Here is a 22763-nt window from a genome sequence, read left to right on the forward strand (position 1 = left end):
CTTAATCCTGCCATGCTGTACCAGCTTCTCCAGGTGCATCCAGCCTTGCCAGTCTGCTCTTGGCACCTGGAGGAAGCACCTGGCTGCATGCTCCTCCTTCTGCTCTGTTGAAGGGCTCCTGCTCTGCCAGAGGAGGATGTTCCCTTTGCTCACCACATACCTGCCTACAGGTTTTTCCCTTTCTCAGGATTTTCAGGGAAAATGTCACCTGCCCTCTGCCGTCCCCACAAATGGCTCTGCCTGATCCACAGCACAGCAGAGGTGTTTGCCAGGACCAGGCTGACTGGTAGCATTTCTCCCAGTTGTTCAGCCAAATCCTTTCAAATGGATGTAACATATTCACATTCAACCTGCTGTGAGCCAAGCTCATAGCATCTGTCCCAGCAATTGAAACCACTGCTCTCATGGCCTGACTTCTTGGAAATTATCATAAATGCATTGATCAAGTTACCATAGGAGTTTGGGCTTTGGAGTCATTTTAAAGATGCCTCTTGTAGGGCAGCAGCACTGTTGGCAATGCTCTGTCAAGGGTGGGGTATCAGGCTGCACTTGAGGCAAAATGAACTGGCAGAAAGCCTGCAAAACCCAAGGGTGTCTGTGTAAGGTCCCAGGTCCTGCCAAGTTGGGGAGATAGACATGAAGGGTGAAAGGCACTTCATGCTGGCCCCACGTATGCTGTCCACCTCTGCCTGATCCACTGCTACCCAGGCACTGGCTTGCAGTCCAGAGGCCTGTGCTCATTGTTCAACACATATGGCCCTCCTTAGGTCATACTTGTGTTGATTTTTGGGCTCCTGAGGTGCCCAGAGGTGCTTTGTAACTAAGTCTGTGCTGCTGTGTGTATGGTGCATAGAGGCTGGCAAATCTGTGACATGGGACAGGGATCTCCTACAGAGCATTTCCACCACCTTGCACAGCTGGCAATGTGGCCCTTTCCTCCCCACATGTGTGCTCTGAGACCCTGGGAGCACTCTGTGTCTGACTTGGGGTCTGTGCTTTGGACAGGGCTGTGCATGCAGCCAGGAAAGGTCCAGTTTAGGCCTTCCCTGACCTGCCCTGTCCCCTGGGCCCTGCTGCCTGCCTCAGAGGCACTGCAGTGTTCCTTTGGGTCAGCATTTCTAAACATGTTTAATGTACAACACATTGAATTTCTATTGTTGCATTACTTTTCCCCCGTTCTCCAGTTCTAAATCAAAATGTCCTTATAGAAATTTAAGAACACAGTGAAAATATTCTGACCTTTATCAAAACCAAAACTTCCTAGAACTATGATTCGTCCGTTTTTTACCATCCGACAGTGAATAATTACAACTCTTGGGAGGCCTTTTTCTTCTGATATGCTTAGGAAAAAAATTATCCTCCCTGCTATCATTTCAATGGCCAACCCCCTCCCTCCCCCTCCTTTTGTGTTCCATTGTTTCCTTTCATCTGCCTTTGCTGGTATCTGATACACAGTTGTTATCAGCAGTTCCTTCCTTATTAATGATGATATATGTGGGGTTTGTTTGTTTAATATTTTGTTGCTGGGTGAATTGTGAAGGGGGATTGTTTGTGGAGTTTTTCACAAAAGCTGATTTAATTTCCTCTCAAAGCCAGCTTGTGCTTTTGTTTTGTTTTGCTTTGCTTTTGTTTTTAACTCCATTTGACCTCTTTTGTGCAATGTGAGAATGTTCCTTTTGGGGCACTTAGTAAATTGTGTTTAAATAGTTCCCAATTATCACTCACATTTTTTCCTGTTTAAATTCTTTCCCTGCAATAATTTGGCTCATAATTGTTTTCAGCTTTGTGTAATTTGACTTCTTGAAAGCACTAAGTACATAGACTTGCTGGTGTGGATTTCATCCTGTCTGCATGCAATTAAAGCAAACCAGCTTCTCCAATTCCTTCCTTTGTAACTGTCAGGACAACCCCAGTGCTGGTACTGCCTCCAGCTGGGTCTGTATTTTTATGTAAGAGTTTCTGCAGGTGTTGTTCCATGTCTGTTCCTGTAGGAGCTGGGTGCTCTCTACTCCTCCATGTTGTATTTTCCTTCTTGTCTGGGGGGATTCCCTTCCTTGCTTCTCAAGCTGAAGGTGTTCCTTGATGCTCCCTACCATAATTGAGTGGCCTGCCCTTTTTCCATTACTAGTAAAGAGTACTGAGAGAAGAGTGGAAGATCTATGTTGAAAGCCAAATTAATATTTGTCATGGTTTATGGCAAATTTGGGAACAAACTTCCAAAGGGGTCCTTCTAGAAAGCAGATTCAAGAGGCTCCTCCCCCTACTGGTTAGGGAAAAGATTTTCTTGCAGAAAAGTGCAAACAAACTGTTTATTTAACGAGCAAAGTATTCACAAGTATTAAAAAGAGAATAATATTAAACAATAAAAGCTCTTGCTGTTGGAAGAGATGGCAAACTCAGAAAGTCCTTTTCATGGGATGTAGCTCAGCTCACTCAGTCTCTTACCAATCCCTCCTGTGCTGGAAATGCCATGGCCTGGGCCTCAGTGGGCCACAGGTGTGAGCTCCCAGTGGTTTTTGTGTTTTCAGTCCAGAGCAAGGCCAATCAGCTCCAAGAAAAAGAAAAGCTACAGTCTGGGGAACTGCTCTGTCTCATCTAGCTAAAAAAAAAAACCTAAATAAAAAGGAAAGGAGAGCTCTCTCCTGCAGACAACACAGTTTGGGAGGAGGATGCAGGGGAGCAAGTGAAGTTTCTGAAAACAAACTCTGAGCTTCTTCTCCTCCCTTTGCTCTCAGAACCAGTCTTAAAAGTGTAGAACTTAACATCCAACATAAACAGAGCAGATGACTGGGATACAAGCATCACAAAGTCAATGTTTCTCCTTGCCTAATTGTGGACAAAGTAGAGGAAAAACTGTGAAACTGTGACTTGTTGCTTTTCAAAAGAGAGCTCCAGCTTTTCTCAGCCTTTTGGTGCAGGAGAGCAGGACCTGCCATGAGACTCACCAAGGTGATTATTATCACTGTGCTTTAATGCATTAACCTGGTTTGATTTTGATTTTCTTCCTACCCCCTCTTGATCACGAAGAAGAACCAGAGGATGTGTGGTCTGGAAGGACAGACCCAGGAGGAGGCAGGAAAGGGGTCAGTATGGGAGCCTGTCCCTGTGAGCTGGGGGTGGAGATCGCTGTAGATGTCAAAAAGAGCCACATTCAGTTCACTCTTCCATTTGAGGAGGTCTGCTATTCCTCTGTGCCTCTCTCCAGGCACATCCAACACCTCTCATGGTATGAGCAGACCAGTCTGGAACATCTCCTGTACTCCTGATGATGCTGGTACCCTCTGCAGGAATCCTATGGGAATCCTACAGGATTCCTACAGTGACAGGAAGCAATAAGCATTCCACAGCTTAGTAGTTGTGTCTACGTGTCTTGGGTTCCAGATGTAGTGAATGCTTCAGTAAAATAAATTGACATGTTTTTAAAGAAGAAACCCCAATCTAGAGCTCCATATGGTTGCCTCTGAGTTAGAAGAGAATTTAAATTTGCTCTCCTGGGTATGTTGTGAGCTTATGTCTGTGATATTCCTGAAAGCTAGCACAACATAACATTTATCCAGCTACAAAGTATCTATTTGCTTTTTATTTTTGCCAAGGGACTTGATTGTTTCTTGTGTGCTTTCAGACTTCTTTCCTCAGTCATATTTCACTGTCAAGCATCCAGGATTTTAGTTAATTAATCTTAATTTGATCCATAAAATCTGCATGTTTCATGGGAGAAAAATTTTATTCCAGAAGAGTTACTAATGAAAGTTTCTAACAGCCTTGCACAATGAAAGGAGGCATGGCACAGGGTGGGCAAAAAGCCCCTTTACAACCTTATCAGGATGTTTCCTTCTGTTTGGCTTAAGGCTCTACTGTATGGTGTCTCCAGTTCTACACTCTCTAATTTTCCCTCCTCTGGGAAGGCATTGATCAGTATTGTTACCTGGGTCACCATTTTGGATCTCAAGCACTGCTGCTGTTTACTCCTTCCCCAGAATGCTCACTTTGGTTTATTTACACATTATCAGTAATCCCTGAGGTTTGTCTATTTTTTCCAAACAGTATGATGAAAGTAATTTTCACTCATCTTGCAGTACAAAGTCTACAATATCTTCAAAAGCACAGCTGCTGAAACTATGTATCCTACATTTCCAAAGATTATTTTGTATGGTTTAAACATCATTGCACAGCAAGGGCAATTGTTGTTAGAGTTGCAAGCTGATCTCTCTTGAAGTTTGTTCTTGATTCCAAATTTCTGAATGCAGCTCCCTATGACAAATTTAACAAAATCATTTGTGCATATGATAGAGAAACCTTCAGTGCTTGCTACACACTGGTATAAGTGGCAGTAGCTTCTTAGAAAGTGGGGTAAAAAAAACCCAACTAAACAACTAAAATGAACCACAACAAACTGTGAAAAAAATCAGTCTTGGTTATGACTCTCTCTTTCAGGAAAAACCCTTGGTCCCCAGGTGTCCCCACATCCTGATAGGGCTGGTGCAGGTAGGCAAAATTGGCTCTGAACTATGAATTTCTTTTGCCCATTTGCTCTGGTTTCAGGCAGGGTGAACTGAGCCAATGAAACCCACGATTTCAAGCACATTTTCCTGTGTAAGTAAGAAGATGGTTTAACCACAGCAGCTGCAGGGGTTGAATTGTGGCTCTTGAGTCCCCGACTGCTGACCAAGCCACCTTGGCAGTATCAATGCTGCTGAACTTTTCTCCTGGCATGGAGAGGCAGGCCACCACTGCTATTTCTGGGAAAGATGTGGAATGCTGGGTCAAGGTCCTCCCTGCTGCCTTGGACTGCCTCACACTCGAGGGGAGGACAAGCACGAGGGATGGGGTGGATCCAGTGCCCTGGGGCTGCTGCCCACAGCTTTTTTTGGTGGGCTCAGCCCCAGAGATGTTGGCTCCCTGAGGTGGTCCTTCAGTTGCAGCACCTCTTGGGGTTCAAGGTTATTTATGCAGTTTAAGACACAGGAGGAGCTCAGTGTAAGCATGGTAATACCTCAGCAAAGTGTTTTAACCTCCCAGAGTCAGGGACAGGAGATGTACCTGAAGATCCTGCCTACATTGATGTGGACAGTAAGTCCCTCAGAAGCACTTTAAAATAAGAATTCCCTTTAAGGTCTCTGGTGGAGTGAAAACTAAATGGAGCTTGGGAGTTCATTCCATTGCTTCTATTGTAAAAATTTGTGGCAGGCCTCAGAGGAACTGTTTGTGGGGGAGAAAGTGTGGGGAGATCCCACCAAACACCAAATCAGCTGCTGGGACAAGTTGGAAGAAAGAAACATGCACCCAAAACCTGCCCTGAAACAGCACAAAAACTAGTTTGTAAGTCTGCTTATCTGGGGGGTCATGATGGGCATAGTCAGAGTTGGAAGGAGGTTGGGAGGAGTAAGTAAGGAGAAGAATGCAAGGGGATAGAGGTGAACTAAATATGAGCCACTTAGGGTCCTAGAGACTGATTTATGTAGCTCAATGAGTCCTAAGATACCTGAGGAAATATCATCAGTAAACAGTGCAGTTGACAAATGTGTTTAGGGGCAACCCAAATAAAGCTGGATTTCTTTGCTTCCATGTTTTTCTCTTTTCTTTCTCTATTTTTGGTTTTTCACAGGCTCTCTGAATTTCTCAAGAGCTTCCAAGATGAAATAAAATTAGGTTAGGTCCGGTCTTCTTTCTGTACTTCCTCCAAGCAGGACCTGAGGTATCATGAGTGAAACAGACTTCATACAAAAGCTCCCAGATTCCAAAACCAATCTGTGAAAAAGATTTTTTTAAAAACATATAAATGCTTGTGCACACACACAGCCCTGTCAAGAACATAAAAGCTGGCTCTTTCCTCTCAGAGAGCTGCAAGGCTGCAGAAGGACACGGAGCCATTGCCTCCTGATGTGCCAGCCCAGCTGTGGGAGCTGCTGTGAGCAGTGAGGAACACACTCCTGTGCCAGGGGAGGTGTGCAGTGAGGAACACACTCCTGTGCCCATTGAGGTGAGCAGTGAGGAACACACTCCTGTGTAGGGGAGGTGAGCAGTGAGGAACACACTCCTGTGTAGGGGAGGTGAGCAGTGAGGAACACACTCCTGTGCCAGGGGAGGTGTGCAGTGAGGAACACACTCCTGTGCCCATTGAGGTGAGCAGTGAGGAACACACTCCTGTGCCCATTGAGGTGAGCAGTGAGGAACACACTCCTGTGCCCATTGAGGTGAGCAGTGAGGAACACACTCCTGTGCCAGGGGAGGTGTGCAGTGAGGAACACACTCCTGTGCCCCTTGAGGTGAGCAGTGAGGAACACACTCCTGTGCTCATTGAGGTGTGCAGTGAGGAACACACTCCTGTGCCCATTGAGGTGAGCAGTGAGGAACACACTCCTGTGCTCATTGAGGTGAGCAGTGAGGAACACACTCCTGTGCCCATTGAGGAGCACACTCCTGTGCATGCCATGTGTGTAAGGGAGCTCAGTGTCTGCCCTGCAGCTTCCTGCAGGCTGGCCCTGAGCATGGGAGGGGGCTGTGAGTGCCTCTGGCATCACTGGGCTCACATGTGCTTTGAAGCACTGGAAGCAAAAGAAGAGAGTTGAGAGTTGTTTTTTTTTTCTTTTCCCCTGGAGGGCCTTATGTAGGAAAGACATTCTGTGCTGTTCTTGTGAGCCAGCAAAGGCCTCCTGAAGATAAAGGAAAACCCTGTATCTCTCCTGAGGAAGACACCAAGGTTGTCACCATGGAGACGTGATGAAGGAGATAAAGTTAAGAGATACAGACTCTAGAGATAGAGATCCTTATCTAGAGATAAGGACTCTAGCTGGCTCACAGAAGGATGTGGCTCCTTGGTCACCCACTGAGAGCTTTGTTTCTCTCTTACAACCAATGGGCAGTGAATGTGTATGTTGAGTGAATGTAAATATCTTGAAAAAGTATAAAAGCAACATGTGGCTATAGTAAATCTCTCTTGCACCCTTCTGATGGAGTCGTGGTGCTTTGTGCTGTGTCAAGCTCTATAACAACAGACTTAGGGCTGTTTAATCAGATGTCCCATTCATTTCTCACAGAGACTGAGCAGTGTTGGAACAGCACATTGTGGGGAGTGCCATGGGCAAGCATTAGCATCAGCTTAGTGTTTGTGTAAACCAAGAATATCTACATGATCTTCCTTGAATAAAACACATCCATGGCTCTTCTATTTCATGAAGCCATGTGCTACTGGTATATTTTTCTTACCAGAGTACAGCTTTGCTCAGGTCTATTTTTTTTCCCAATAAAAGGTCAAAGATAAGAATAAGAAAAAATTATGCTACAATACAGCAAATTTGCGTTGGTTTATTGGCTCAAATCCATTCTTGAAATAACTTAGTCTTTTCACTTCACTAATGTTGCACAAGAGATACATTTGTCTCCACAGGCTTGGCCTGGGAGTACTGCTGCTGTTTCCATGTGTCAGTTTTTTAGGGGTGGTATGCAACATCTTCTTCTCTGCAATCTCTTTTCCAGAGTTTTTAATCTTACTCTTCCTTGCTCCCTCCCTCTCTGCGTTTGCCTAAGTGAGCTGCCTTTTGCAGCACTGGGATGGAGGCGTAGGGTCAAGGGAACAGAACATGTAATCATCACTCCTTGCCTTGGTTTTTGGCCCTGCCACTGATTTTCTGTGCAATTTAGAGCAACTGACCCAACCTTTCTGTATCCAAACAATAACATGCTGTTTGCTTCCCAAGCAGCTACAAATGCTGTCCAAAGGGCCTTTCCAAATTGGAAAGTGCCAAAGATTAATTTCACATGCAATTTCTTCTGAACTTTTAAATGCATTTGCAAGGGTTCACCTTAGGGATGGTCAAGAAGTCCCAAAGTGGCCCACTTACTCCTTCTGGCAGCTAGGATCCTGCTTTCTTGCCTCTTTGATCTTTACATGTTCTAAGCCTGTTGCCGCCTTGAGGACTGTCCTGGCATTTATTTACCTGTCCACTAGAGAGTAAGGACAGAATGAGAATTTTCCTTTGCAAGGGCACCATGGAAACCTGAAGTGTGTTAGTACTAAAGAATATGTCACTTACAATATGCCTACACTACTTCATGGGGTCATGGCTACACTATTTGTACTAACTGAGTAAACTTGTTTAGAGACAACTTGGGCTTCTCTACCTTGTGGTATCCACCTACACCTTGAACGAAAATGTTGGCTTTTAAGGTGCACTGGGCTTCTGAGCATAGCTCTGTGCAGTGCTGTGTAGCCCTCAGCAAGGTCATCTATAGATAGTTAAGGCATTTCTGCACAGCACCTCACTGTGTCCTGCAGATAAACCCTCTGTGTATGTGAGGACGTGTGTGTACATGTATTACAGCAGGTTAAACAAGTATCTGCTATTCAGTGTGTAATTAGAGTTTGGATGAACCTGGGAACATAAACCAAGAATTCAAGGATGCCCAAAACATATAAGAAAACTGTATTTGGGCAAGACTCGGAGTAGTCATTTGTGGCTAGAGATCTCTGGTTTGCACTGCTCCACCTCCTGTCAGTGAGGACGAGAACCAGGACTTTAAATACAGACTCAAAAGACTCAGACACTTTAAAAAAACCAGCCTGGCCCATAACTAGTTAAATAATGAAGCAAACAAGAAGGGGAGCAATTAAACTTTTTTATGAGTAGCAGCAGAACCATTGATTGCGAAATTTACTGGTAGCCAAGTTCTCCTCCCTTCCCTACCACTTATAATTATGCCTTAATTGTAGCTACTGGCTGTGGCACAAAGCTCATACATATAAACAAATCCCAGGATATCCTGCAAAAAATACACTGTATGGGAGACATTAGCAAGAAGACAATCAGGAACTGGAAGAGTGTTCCCACATGGAAAGCTGCGGGTGGTATAAAGAGTTCTGCATCCATATGGTTACTTATGCATAATATCTTTGTAATGACATTAGTACCCCTCCATTGCTTTTTCTGGCACATGCCTGGTCTTGAGTCAGTTGGACTGATAATTACAAAATTGTGGTTTGCAGACCACTGGTGGTCCACAATCTTATGGTAAGTGGTCCACAGATGGGCTGCAGAACCAAGCTGAACAGCTTTCAGTTGTGTTTTCAATTAAAAGTTTGATGATGCAGGGTACATGGTGGTCCACAAAAGGGTCTTAGCATTAATGGTGGTCCCATTACTCTGAAAGTTGGAAAACACTGGCTTAAACAATTATGAAGATCAACAGTCCATTTGTGTTATGTTGTTTGAAGTTAAATGTTACAGCATGTCCCTTCCTTTCATGTGTTGGGGGCTGTGTTGCCTGCTATGCTTGTCAGTTTTAAAAATAAGAGTATTATGAAGTATTACAAATGTTTCTTCGTGGTCTTGTCTTCCCAGTTTATGATTTATTTAGCTCATCATTTCATATGCACTACTGTATTCACATATCAGAAGTTTTTGTCCAAAACCCTGTAGCATTTTGGGAGGAAAAGAAGAGGGATATTTTTCACATTTTGTTCGGTTAAGTGGGAGTTGGGCAGATGCAGGGTATAGGGCTGGCTCTCTCCCCATACCTTCGTGATTACAACAGCATCTGTCATTCTGTCATTCAAAACCATGGCTCCCCTCAAACTGCAGCTTTTTAGGGACCAGCTCTAGACTGCTCTGGACTGTGCAAACTGCATTGTTCTTGGGAAAACTGCAGGAAAACTGCAGCATTCCTTGCAGGAGAGGAAGAACACAAACAGTGTTCTTTCAGTTCAGGGCAGAGGGCATCTAGCTGGCAAGAAGTGGCCTGGACTCTCCTCTTTACTTTCAAAGCTGTCCTCATATTTCATCCAATGCCTGGTAACATGACAGAGCAGGGACAGGAGCAGGAGCAGCAGGGATGGTTCCATCTGTCCAGAGACTTCTGACCTCCTCTTGCTTTACTTATTCCCCACCGAACATGGAACAGGGTGAGTTCCCAACAGGTGCTGATATTGTGCTCCCCAGACAAATGTTTTTGTTGCTAAGATAAAACACATGAGAGAGCAGCACCCCAACCCTTGTTCCCTGAAGGAAAGCAGAATTGTTACTGTGTGTAGAGGTGTCAGAATGGCCTGTCTGGTGGTCCCACACCAAAATTGGCACCTCTGAAATAGTTTAGGAGGTGCAAATCCCAGTTTTGGCATCCCAGTTAATTTTGGGTATCAGTGAAGTCTCCAGCTGCTTCCTTTGATAAGACTGTGCACAGCCAGGACACTCCAATGCCTAGGTCTGTAAAGTAACCCAACTTTAAATTCAATTTAAATGCTGTGCAACTTGGCACTGCAGTAAAACAGAAGGTTCAGAGGTCTTTAACAAGCACTGTCCTAGAAACAAGTTTGGTTTGGCGCTTTTCCCCTTCCTACTGGAATATACTGCTTTCTCCATTAGGAACTCTTTTGTAAACTTTCAGCCTAAACTTCATTGCCAGCCTGTGCCCACATGCTCTTGAATGAGCTTTTCTACCTCTTTGTGTTTATAGAGAGTAATCATAGCTTTTTCTCCATGAGTGTTTGCTCCAGGCTGACAGATGCTTCTCATATTGTCTTGTAAGGCAGGCATTCCTGTTGCCTGTTTCCTTCTTAGCTCCTCTAGCTGTAAAGTCATCCTTAATGAAAATGGATTTGTAAGAAAAAATGCATATAAAATCATGTTCCTCCAAACAAAAATCCTTTACCAGTACTGATTAAAACCTGGAATATCAGTTTTATTTTGTACCCACAGAAATGTTTATCCTTCTGTATTCCACGTGTATGCCTGGCTGACTCACTGTAGCTGCAATATATAGCAGTCGTTTTCCTCTTCTGGTGTTCTCAAATCACAATATCATGTTTCTGTCATATACCCTTGATCCCCAAGATGCATAGCTTTGCATCACAGACCATAGAAACTTTATAGTTTCAGCCTGTTTCTGCTCCTCCAGTGCCCAGGCAACCCAAGTCTCCCTTGGTTCTGCTTTGCTCTCCCTGTGGGCTGATCAGGACTGGTGTGTCTGAGGCTCCCCCTGTGCTATGCAAGCGCCAGGCTCACTGAGCATCTGCACTTCCTGCAAGAAAAACAGTGGCATGTCCTAGCATTTAGGGACAGTAAAGCAAGGCTGTATGAGAACACTTTGTATGGACTCCCCATGCAAACCAAGACCTTGTTTTAATTTGCCCCAAAACAGAATCCTCACCCAAACACAGTGGTTTTCTTGCTGAATCTGAATGGCTTTGCAACTTCCAACCTCTGGGACACTGGGCAGTCTCAGCTGCTGTTTGCTAGGCAGGAGTGCTATTCCAGTTACAAGAGAGCTGGGTGTTTGTGTGGAGGCTAATTCCACACTGGATCTATTATTATTGTATTTCATCACAATCTATATTGCACCAGAGCTGTAAGTGCAAGCACCATCCTGCTAAGCACATGCAATCAGGTTGCTTTCCAAGTGGTGATAAAAGTATTTTATAAACACCTGGAAAAAGTTTATGCTGAGATTTTTACCTTTCTCTTAGTCAGAAACCATTTGCTCTAAGCCTTACAATTTCTGTTTTAGGTAAGCACCTGCTTTGTGCATGCCACCTGATACTTCTTGACTCTCTACCTGAAACAGTAAAATTCAGAACTGAAACAGAATAACTCAGAGCCAAAATTGTTCAAACTTCAGAAGTGTCTGCAACATGGTCTTGTTAGGGGGAATTTTCTTCTGGTGGCAATGTCATTGCAGCCTGTGAGATGTTGTGCAACTTTTTTTGGCTATGTATTAAAGGTATAATTTAAGAGAACACAGATTTTTTCATGCTATTGTCTTTATCACAATTAAAATAGTGAGATTTTCACTCTTTTTTTTTTTTTTTTTTGTAAAATTGGCTTTTATTCAGAGCTCTCAAGACCTACAGGAAGCAGATCAAAAGCAGTACCACTCTGCAGAGAGATTGTAAGAGGCAGTGACAGGACTGTGCTCAGATTGGCTCACTGCCACAGTACAGTGAGGGCATCAGGACTCAGGTTTTACATTTCCTTCTGATGTAGGTCAGGCTGAACAACACAGTCTTTTGAGCCTTGTCCTGGGCTGCATCACAGTGGAGGTGATTTCACAATCCTGATTCCTATTTGTGTATTCAGTACAATTCTGGGACTTGGGAGGTGGATAGAAGGACTGCCTGGAAACATAAGTCCATTAAAACACATCTTGATACAATTATCCTGTAATGATTTTCTGGATGCAAATTTGAAACAACTTCAAAACCTTCAAACAGTGGAACAGAGACCTGCAAATGACAGAAAACAGAGAAAACCCTGGAGGCTGGAGGACTGGTCCTTACTGCCTGTATGTCAGCTGCCAAAGTCATTTATGAGAATTGTCCCCTGTGCAGAGCTCCATTATGCATACAGAACAATTTATGAAGATTTCCATGATATTTGACATCTTTTCTGCTGTGTCATGACACAGATAACTTACTAATAAATTTCTATCACTTCTGGCTTCCCGGTCTCCTAATCTTGTATTATTGCATTTCTATTGTCTTATTGTATTATCTTGTCTTATTGTACTCTGATACTTGTTTTTTTTCCTAGAAGTGAAATGTAAATTACATTTTTATCTGAAATATAGAAACAGCTAAAAATGACTTTGTGAAAGCAAAGGCTCCAGGCAGCTTCTATGACAGCTCATGTCTAAAACAAGAGAGTAAAAAGAGGGTCTGAGGGATCATAGAAGCTAATACATGGCTGATGTTACAAAAAAAAGAAAGCAGTTCCTGTGACACAAGTTGGTGGATTGCAGTCCACATAACCACTGCCTATTTTAATGATTATTAATCATTGAAAGTAATTTTGGCTATTTAAATGCAAGTAAACTGCCTGAAGTTACTTCACTCATTCATTTTTTTTCCCAAAGGGACAAATTCAAGCCCTAATTTATACTCCCATGAGAGGACACAAGTCTCAAAGCTGTATAAACTAGAAGTGCTTTGAACCAGGTAAGGTCTGAGTTCAAGGATGTTGTGTTGAGGATAATGAAAAGAACTTTGTAAATGAGTTAGTTACTCACTGGCTTCTTTTAGCCTTTCCTCCAAGGGTTAATAGGAAATCAAGACACTGGAGGTGCAAACTGTGGATCTGGCAGAGAGAAATGCCTAGAGGTTGGTGTTCCTGTGATGCTCCAAGGCAGCTGTAGCACCCACTGACTTTTCCATATGTGGTCTGAAGTCAAGAAGCAAATCTCCACTAGAGCCATTCCACTCCTGCCTGGCTGATTTCATCTTATTTCAGAGTAAGCATAGATTGTTTGGCTCATACATTTTAGTTCCCTGTCTGTCTGCAAGGGGAAATCAGCTCCCATTGCCTTGGCCCTGTCATTTTTGTTTGCCATCATGGAGCCTCCTCCAACTGCTGTACCCAGTGCACCCATCCTCTTCAGAGGTGGGCTCTTGGGTTACACAGCACTTGCTTTGACCACAGATCCCAGGTGACATGTGATGTCCTGGTTACTTTCTTCTGTGGGGATTGGAACAACGAGGTTAATAATATAATTCATAATTCATGATATCAAGACACCTTCTAATGGAAGGTTGTTAGAGCCAGATGATCTTTAAGAGCAAACACAAACCTTTTTATGATGATAATGATTCAACTCTTAAGCAGATAAACAGTGAGTCTGATAAGGGAATATGTTTGAATCACACCTCACACAGACAGCTTAATTGGTGACATTTCTAGGCTGGGAAGGATTGAATTTGCAAAAATGTTAAATTTTCTCTTTTAAATGGATTTAGTTTTTAATTCAGATATTTCCTTTCATGGCAGTCATTTTTGCAGGCTGGTTGCCTGATCTCCTGGCATTGGAGAGGCTCTGTTGACTTTCTTCCCTGTGTAGTGAATGTGCATTGGGCTAAATCCCAGTGTTGTGCCAGGATCTAGCTCACTGTTATCCCATGTTCCCAAATGCCAAGTGCATTCTCATTGCCTTTGGCTACAGCTCTCTTTTCCCACAGGCTTCCTGCAAATTCCCCTCTCTGTGGTCAGGTACACCTCCATCAGAACCCAGGATGCAGAAGGATTGTTTCATGGTAACATGGGAGATGACTGTGCATGATGGGATGAGACCTTGCAAGCAGCACTAGAGATCTGCACCAGGGTCTCAGAATTTCTCCCAAGGTTTGTTTTCTATGAAATTGAGTTTGCCCCAGGCCATAAGACACCATGTGTAAACTGCAGGGATCACAGGAGGCCAAAAATGTGCATTGTCTGGGGTTGGCTCTGCTGCAGGTGGTGTCCTGTGACCGTGGGGATGAGGACACCTTTTCAGTGCTGGCATTTTACAAAGGTTGCACAGTTGTTCTCTATCATCACTGCCAGATGATATGGTCCCAGTTCTCTGTGGCTCAGCAGAGTGCTCCTACAGCTACATCTTGAGCAACTCATGGTCACTAATATCTGGAAAAGCAGAGGGCAGCAGCTCAGCAGGGTTCTGAGGGACCACAGCCCCTCTCCAGCCCTGTTAGTGCTGTGCTGTGCAATGTGGCCTCGGGCTCCTGGGACATGGCACTGCTGTGTGGTCTCCCCTCACCACATCTGGGCACACTGACCTCCTGCAATTAAGAAATGCCACATCTTCTAGCAATCACTTAATCCACTGTCCATAGACAGAGGCTGGGCTGAAAGTCATCCTTCCTTGCCAGGAATCCTAGCAACTCAAAAATATGTGATGCTGAACATCTAGAAACTAGCATTTTGACAGTGGTTACCCCCCTTGACATGGTGGTATGTGAGCAGCCCTGCTCTGGGCTTTGCAGCATTGCTCTGTGCAGCAGCCCTGTTGCAATCCTTGGCTCTTTCTGCCATGGAAACTGAGGCAAACAAAGGCTGAGTAAGTAGAGCAGTGCTACACAGCAAGCCTGTGGCAGAGCTGGGAACCAAACACAGACTTTCTGACTCCCAGTCCTGGACTTCAGCAACCCACTGAGCTCTGACGTGCAACGAAGTGAATCTCACTAGAGACATCAGATAACCACAGTTTAATTTGGTTTCTCTGTGCTCTGTACCCTGGGGAGATAGCAGACCTCTGGCCACAAAAGGCAAGTTATTGAGAGATTTGCTGTTAATTCCCCCTTATGAGGTCCATCTTGTTATGTTTGGAGTTGCCATAGCTTTCTGTTTGTTTTGCCTGTTTTTTTGCATGTGGGGCTTGTGTATTTTATTAAGCCCTTGGCTAGTATCTTGTGCATGTTTAAGATTTTATAAGGGCTTCTTTCGAGGTTATTCATTATAGCTTTCAAAGGTGGCCTATTCTGAAGGCTTGCTATTGAATACCAATCTTTGATAGATTCATGACTCACACAGGGGAAAAGACCCATTTCTCACAGGCTCGTAATTAGTGTTCCCAAAGGGTTCCCCAGCTGCTTTTCATAGCTCTTGGCTCATGTTGACCTTGGACATCAAATTCTTCATGGCTGTTGAAGTACAGTCATCAGAGAAACTGAGGGAGAAACCTCCTTTTATTTTCATCACTTCAACAAGAAAAGTCATCCAAGAGACACATTACTAGTCCCTTGTATTTCAGATCTGTCACTGATCTGCTGGAGACCTGACCTTTCTGTGCCTCATCTGGCTTTCTTCTCTGCCTTGTCTGGTCATGCTGTGTGCAGTGGAAGGCTTTTTGATGACCTTAGTTATCACTTTAAGACTTTTCATGTTCTTAGCTTTTGATAGGTATGTCCTTAAAAACCCTGTTTAAAACACACAGGAAATTAATTAGTTTGAGGAAAGGATTTGGAGTGTGTAGAATATTCTATTAGAAAGAGAAAACAGCTTCTTTTTCAGCACAAGTATGAATTGTGTAATTCAATCTGAAGTGTAAGATGTGAAATTTAGAAAGATTTTTGTATCTACTTCATATAAATCATGCAGCATGTGTTTGTGGGATCATTTAAGTTCTGGAGAAGTAATTTCTATTCTTTCACTTTCTATATAAAAGCAAAAGCATCATTTCCATTTGCACGTATCGTTCCTCTGGGAAATGCTGAATTTTATCTTAACTGCAGTTAATAAGATTTTAAAAACCCACTTTACTTAGAAGTATATGAATTGATAATAGACATTAAAAAGTTAATATTTTCCTTAAGGTTGAAAACAGATTTGCTTGCACTCTTTTTGTGGATGTCCCAGTTTTTTTCATTAAAAAATGAGTTCTAAGAACAGATGACTCATAATTTTTCAGCTGCCTCCCCCTCGTGGTAAATCTGGAAAACCTCTAGAAAACTTCTTTTCATGGAAATGGCAAAAAGCTGGGTAAAGTTCAGCACTTGCATTTCAAGAGATGTTTCTTCTTTTTTAGTTGGGGAGAGGATTTAAAATGCTGAACAAATGTGAATTAAAGCAAGAACATACTAGTTCTTTCCATGAACCAAAAGCACAAATAAGCTTAAATAGAAGAACACAGATAACCTCAAAGAACTTTGTGTAACAGCGGCACAGCTGCCTTGAGGCTTTTCCTGCTTCTCAAAACAATTTCTGCCCCTTCCCTCTCCCTTTCCACCTTTCCACTTCTGACAGGCCTGAAGGTTGCAGCAGAAACCTTTTTCTTTTTTTCTTTTTCTTTTTCTTTTTCTTTTTCTTTTTCTTTTTCTTTTTCTTTTTCTTTTTCTTCTTTTTGTTTTTGGGGATTTTTGTGTGTGCCAAGGGCCTGGGAGGCAGGGTATGGACTCACTGCCAAGCCCTGGGGCTCCTGGTCTTCCTTGTCTCTTGATGGAGTTGGAATACTGTCATTCTGCATGGGCTGCAAACACTGATCCCTTTGTGCTTTTTTTCACTCTGATATGGAAAATAAAATGTTCACTACAGCTTGAAAGAGGAAAGATTTGGCAGTGACACTGAATAATGGTTAGTGCAGGTGAAGGATGAGATGCAAAGCCATGTTCTACCAGGCATTCCATAACCCAAACCAAGGTGGTTTGTAATCAACTGAAGCAGGACTCTCCTAAGTACATCTGCATCATACACAGAGAGCAAATTCTTCTCTGTGAGCAAATAATCATCATTCCTGAGACCATCACTTCCCTGGGCTCATTGTCCTTCTATTTTCTAAAAGCCTCTCTTTTGTGGGGCCTGAGACCCCTCCCATCCTCTGAAAAGCATTTTGCTCCATTTCCTCTGAAGGGAGTGGACTTGAAAGGGTGAAGCTGAGAGGAGCAGGAGGAGGAGCAGGAGGAGAGCCTTTGTGGTTCAGGTTGTAGAGGGTGACTTAAGAGAAATTTTGGCTCATTTCCTGGGCTTACCACAAATTGTGTGTGGTGGAGAGGAAGCTGCTCATACAGTCTGAGCTTTTAGTGCCTTGTGTGCTGACCAGAGAAAAGGGCCTCCCTTCATCCTTTGTGTCTTTCCCACTTCACTGGAAAGCCTGGGATGAGAAACTTTCAAATCTACTCAAGCAGAGAAGATCCTGGAGGAGGCTGGGCTCCGCCATTATGCTAATAAAAATTTAGATACATTTAAAAATTGGACTTCTGGCCTCCCCCGCTGTTGTTGACTCCCTAACCAGTGGCAGTTTTCATCAGCAACACCAGCTGGCCTCATCCCTGGGGATGCCTCCCAGCTTTCAGCAGCTCACCCGAGGGCTGTCCTTGATAAATCCAAAAGAGCCGCAGCCACAAGGTGTCCCCCTTCTCCAGGGTTTGCAGGAGAACTGAGCCAGGCCGCTGAAACACATCTTTCATTGAAAATTTGAAGAGAAATACTGCTTGTAATCCTGGCCCCAGGTGATGGGCTCTTGGACCTTTCCTCTAAGCAATGCAGAGGTGGCCAAGGCAGCCCTTAGCATGGTCCTGTTATGAGAATGACAGAGTTTCATGTACAATTGCAAACTCACAGCCCTCAGAGAAGGAACATAAGCTGCAGAAAGCTAAATACTTTATGCAGAATACTTTCATTGTATTAAAATTCGGATCCTTTTCCCAAAAGAGGTGCATTTTATTGCTGAGGTAGGCAGCACAACATGTTACAGGCTGAAAATACAGTGTTTGCAAGGTGGTGAGGGTCCAACTTTCCAAGCATTTCAATGATTTTACTTGCATACAAAGGCAATTCAAAGAACTTAATTCTGTCTCAATCTTTGTAAAGATTTCTGGGATTTGCCTCTTTGCACAAACTCCCAACTTTATATTAAAGTGCAATTCTTTAACTAAAAACAGAGAAGGAAAAAAAGCCAAAATAACCCAAATAAGGACTAACCTCCCACAGGGTCTAACATTATTACTCTTCTGTCCTGATGATCAGAGCACAATCCTGGGTATGTGTAGCCTCCAGCCTCTGTTTGGCCTAATGGAAGGATTCTTTCTGAATTTCTGTGAATCAAGCAACATGAAGTGCTGAGTCTGGGTCTTAACTGAGCCAGAGGCATAGGAGAGCAAATCTCCCTCAGTTAACACACTTTATTCTCTTTAGAAAATAATTTATTATATCCTTCTAAATATCCTTTATATTTTACCAGCAGAAAAAAAAAATTTACATGCTTAAGCTCTAATTAGCTCCAAGCAAATGGGCTGCAATGGACACAGCGTGTCCTGAAGGCTCAAGTCTCATGGAGAAAGAGAGAAGGCAGGATGGGTGGGTGGGGAGCACAGGGAAGGCCTCTGGCAATGGGATGTGCATGTGCATGCTTCATTTACCACTTGAGGGCACAGTGAAGTGAAAAATAAGGAATGGGATAAGGAAAGCAAAGAAAAAACATGGAAGAAGGTGGAAAACAGTCTCAGCACATGGTGACAGCATGAGAGGCTACAGAAGAGGAGAAACAACATGAAACCAGAGATCCAGGTGTCCCTGTATGAACTGAAATGCAGTACTTTGGTGGAAATACTTTATTCTGACACAGAGAATAACAACAACCAAACTAATATCCATGGACATGGAGGAGTTTTAGGTCAGTGGGGTACTTTTCTTCATTACTTTAGTGTGATCATTTGCATGTCCAAGGCAGAATAAATCTACATCTTGGGATAAAAATAGGGGTTTCTTTGCCTGTTTGCTAACCTACAATCATTCAACTAAGTCAATTGACCAGCAATGGCTACTCAGTACTGTTTCTCTGAGTGGAGAGGCTCAGTGTGAGATGAATTTTGTGGTCTCTAGCAAGCTCACTGGCAAGCAATCTGCTGGGCTCCCTCCACAGTCCATGGAGAACATGAGATTTTAAATACATGTTTACTGATAAAGAAACAGACCTAGCTCTAACCTTACACATTTAAAGAAATAAAAATGTTAACATCAAGGATTTAAAATAATATTAAAAATATTTACTAGATATTTGCAACTCAACTCTTCCTGTTGCAGTTGTGTGGTAAGTCTCTTGACTGATATCAGTGTAGTATCTCTGGTCATAGAACAGGTGTAATGCACAAACTGGGATTGATAAAGGGAAAATCAGAGCACAATTTTCCCTCAAGTCACATTAAATTTCATGCCTTCAATAGACAGCTCATATTACAAAATCTAGCATGGTGGATATAACTAGAATGATTTCTTGAAACAAGAGTCAATACAGAAAGCTTTGGTACAAAATAATTATTTTATTATTAAAAAAAAAAAGTAAAATAAATTCCAGTGCAGCAAGTTCTCAGAGGAGAGAAATAAAATGTTATTTCATGAAGTTCACATTTGTCATAATATGTAAATAGTAGGACTAGAAACAATAAATAAATATTTTTCATCCACCTTCCCATCCCCATCCACTGAGAAATTATTAAAAATAGGGTGAAGGAAAAGTATATCTTGGACTAGAAAGAAAAAAAAAATAGCAATATTCTATTTTTCCTGAAGATTTTATTATGCATTTTCCTACTCCTGGAGCTATACTGGAAAACAGAATGGCCATGATCTTAGTGAAAGCAGTTGTAGAATTCTACTCATTTTGAGGTTTTCACTCCAATGCCAGGCATCAGTGAGCAGGCTGTCAGCTGGTCTCCTTATGTAGTCCATGAAGGCAAAAAAAAAGATATATTTTCAATGTCTTGACTGCTGCACTAGAGAAATTCAAAGCCGATTAAATGCAAGAAGAATGCTGCTTTGATGAAGTCACAGAGATGAAAGAGTCCTGGAAGTGGCTATAAACATCTCAGGGTACATGTGCTGTGGGTGTAACACTGGGTATCATCAACATTTGTTATTGAAGCTGTACTTAGCCTACCAGCAAAAACTGTGAAGTGACTTATTTTTGGGGCAGTCCTTCACTGGCAGTAGCAAAGGAAAGACACATTTGTTCAGAGGACTTGGGATGAACAAGCTGACCAGATATTTTGTGCTTGTTTCATCAACACATACTCAGTACACATTGCTGTATGGGCCCATCCTTGGAACTCTGAGTGATGTTCCCTGAAATGCTCAGATATGAATCCTTGGAGATATGAAAATAAACTGCTTTGATTTTTCTCAATGTGAGTAATTTAACTTTCCTTCTTTAGGAAAATCACAGTTCTACACCAGAAATGTTCAGGCTTTTATCATTGGAGTTTCCTTATATTAATTTCACAGGTTTGACACACCACTGTTGTGTCTTAATTAACTCAGTGTTAAAGGCTTCTTCAGGAACAGGCTGAAATTAGCCCAGAGATTGAGGTAGTAACTGTCCATATTAAAGTAAAACAAATCTAAATATGTATAACCAAACTGAGAGCAGATGAAAAGCTGTATCAATTAAGCTGGGGTAAAATAGCCACTGAATTGGTATTGTATTTGTATATGGTCTAAAAGAGACTAAAACTGGATCAGATCTTTGGCTCCTTTTATCCAAAGGAAATATTTGTGGTTCCTTCCAAAAGATAATTGCTGTTGTTCTGGTGTTTATAAAGATGTCTAACAAGGATTTGAACACCATAGCACTTCTCTTTTGTGGAGGTTGCAGTGCTCATAACAATGCAATTGCCTTTTCACAAAATGGGTTAAAGACATAGAAAGGTTAAAGAAAGGTTCTGGGGGCATTTTGGCACTGGTTTACTGAAGTACAGACTGCAGTTTAAAGTGCTGGGAAAACAGTATAGGCAAAAGGAGTTGCTCAAGTTGCTCTTGAACTCATACACCATAGTGCACACACTCCCTTTCCAAAGGAAGGGATGGACCATCCACAAGAGGAGTCCCAGCAGGAAGCTGCATTTATGTCTCTTCAAAAATATCAGAAATAAAACTCTTGTCTTTGTAGTGGGAAAAACCCACAAACTTAAGAGTAGTGGATGACCTTAATGTACAAAGGGTGGTGGGTTCATATCCCAGATGAGCGTTTTAACTTGCCTGCAAAGTGGAAGCTGCTTATTGAACTGCTTCTGCCTGGTGCCTGGGCTTTGTTTGTATGATCCAATAAAAGTAAAACTTAAGGAATGACATAAAAATCTGGATAACATTAAGAGAAAACAGAAGGATAGAAGAGAAGCAATGCAGCAGTGATGAGTTGATGCTCAAGTATAAATAACTTTGGGTGTGGATGGAATAGAGGAACTGTCAAAATGAAGTGAGTGAACAATTTTATTTCAATCCAAAAATTGTTTAAATTTGTCCAGACATTATTGCTGCATTGCTCAGTAGTTGATGCATCTCTTGCAAACCAAGGTGCCTGTAATTTGCAAGATGACCCTGAGAAATACTTGATAGTTTGCATTATATTAGAGAAGCATTTTACAAACCAGCCTGATTTTTGGGGTGGGGGGGGGGAAGTGGGAGGAGATGTGGAGTGAAAGTGGTTTTAAAAAACCTCTTTTTCCATCTCTTCTGGATTCTGATCTACTCCTTAATGACTTCTCAGCTGCTTTGAGGAGTCCTGGCCATGTCCTGTCTAGGTCCTGGCATTTCCTAGCACAGAAGGTGTTACATTAGAAGATATGGACCTTTTGGACCAGGTCCAGAGGAGAGCCACAAAACTGGTCAGAAGGATGGAGTACCTCTCCTCTGAGGAAAGGCTGAGAGAGAGGAGTTTTAAGCTAAAAGAGATAGATTTAAACTAGATATAAGGAAGAAATTTTGTTTAATGGGGGTAGTGAGACACTGGAACAGGTTGCCCAGGGAAGTGGAGATCCCTATCCCTGGAAACATTCAGTGTCAGTTTACAGGACTCTGAGCAACCTGAAGCACTGGAAGATGTCCCTGCTCACTTTGAGAGGGTTTGGACCAGATGATCCTTAAAGGTCCCCTCCAACCCAAACTATTCCATGATTCTATGATTAGGAATCAAATTGTGCAAGGGCAGGGAGTGTTGTATGTATGCACAAACACAGTCTTGTTCCAGCTGCTTGGAATGCATAAGGCAGGCAGGAATGTGTTGATAACAATAGCAATGACTACAGAGAAATTAATCATTGGTGCAGTTAGTGGAGAAAGACATCAAAGACCCCATGTGAGGACCTGATGTATCTAAAGCTTAACTAAATCAGCACCAGGGCCTCATAATTTCAAGGATAACTTAAAAGTTACTAAAAACCTACCAGCTGTTGATGCTTGCCCATAGTTATCTTTACCTTAGGCTTCACTGGCTAAAATGAGGACTCTTAACCTTCAACTGAATTCCACCCTGTGTCTCAGGAATTACCAAACCAGAGTTTGGTAGCTCCTTTAGAGGAGTAGAACACTAGGCCAAAATACCTTAAGAATTGGCTTTCAGCCTTTTTTTCTCAAGACAGAGTTGTTTCCTACCACGTGGTTATAGAACAGTTGTGGCATAAGTACAACTCTGCTGTCACTGACAGACACATACTGGGCTAAACTGGGTCTCACAGTCAAAGCAGCTGAATGTCTCCACAATTGTACTTATGACCTATTGGCACAATCCTGCTACATACA

The sequence above is a fragment of the Agelaius tricolor genome, unplaced genomic scaffold, assembly GCF_023055355.1.
Source record: "Agelaius tricolor isolate 1412-34295 unplaced genomic scaffold, bAgeTri1.0.p SCAF_2, whole genome shotgun sequence".
NCBI classification, from domain to species: Eukaryota; Metazoa; Chordata; class Aves; order Passeriformes; family Icteridae; genus Agelaius; species Agelaius tricolor.